We start from the raw sequence: 1280 nt of genomic DNA, 5'->3' as shown, positions 1-1280 counted from the left end.
CCTTATCAGAACAAAGACTGACCTCCCTTGGGCAACAAGGAATTCTGTCAGCAGTCTGCCCTTGGACTTGAACTTGCAACTCTTCCCTTAGTCTCCAGCCTGTCAGCCTACCCCATCCGATTTTGGACTTGACAAGCTTCCACAGCCACATGAGCCAGTAATCTCTCCGTATGTATGTGTAAACATATACCCTGTTGGTTTAATTTCTCTGGAGAACCCTGGCTAATATATCCATCTGTCCATGGTTACTGAGGCTACTGTCCATCTTTCTGACCTCATAGTCTTGCCTTCTTCTCTACATGTCCCACCAAAATATTTTGCCAGACAAAAGCAGCTCCTCATAAAAACTACAGTTTGGAATGGAGATATTAAGGTCAGCTTCATGAGAGATATAGCACTTGAGTGTGGAGGCAGCTTCAGTTTGGGGCTCACATTAGATTATGTGTTTGGCTGCAAGTACTTCAACTGGCTTAAACAATAAGGGAATTGATTGATTCCCATAACTGGAAGGCCAACAGTAGCACAGTCTCTTCAGGATTGATGGGTCCAGTGGTTCCCACTCTGCATCCCTGAATTTTGTCAACCATTTTCCTCTGGCAGCTTCTGAAATTATCAAGTCTCACACTTGGGTACAAGCGTGAAAAAGGAAGAGAAAGACTTGCTCCCAAAAACTCTCCCAGGAGTGGAGACAGGAAGAAAACCCGTAGCTAACCTCTCTTCTAATTTTGTTGATCCAAATTCAGAAATAAGCACATTCCTGAGCCAGTCCTTGGCTAGAAAACCCTTAGACCAGGCCAGTTGTTCCCTTGTGCTGAAAATCAGGGTCAACTTCTGAGACTCATGAGCTTCATAAGGGAGAAAAGTGGGGTCCAATGTGAGTTGGGGTTTTTGTTTTCTATTATTTCTTTTGAAAAATGAAACACCTACAGAAAAGTTCAAAAATAGGACAGTGAACATCCCTATACCCACCAGCTAGATTCACAGTGCACTGTATATACACATTTTTGTTCATGTGCAAATTGTGGACATCTTTAGACTTCTCCCCTGAATAGTTTGATATCTGTCATCTAAAAACAATGACATTTTTCTCATCAATGTTGTGAAAATGTCTCAATAATGTCCTTTATAGACTTTGTGTTTTTGGATCTAGATCCAAACAAGAATCACAGTCATTAGCCTCCCTCCCTTTTTTCCTATTCTCTGTTTATCTTTTAGTTTTTTGGTTTTTGTGCAATGGTGGCCTTTCGTAATAATGACAATTTTAAATAATCCAGGCCAGT

This window comes from Pongo abelii, chromosome 14 (assembly GCF_028885655.2).
Source record: "Pongo abelii isolate AG06213 chromosome 14, NHGRI_mPonAbe1-v2.0_pri, whole genome shotgun sequence".
In the NCBI taxonomy this organism is placed as follows: Eukaryota; Metazoa; Chordata; class Mammalia; order Primates; family Hominidae; genus Pongo; species Pongo abelii.
This window is presented reverse-complemented; position numbering follows the sequence as displayed.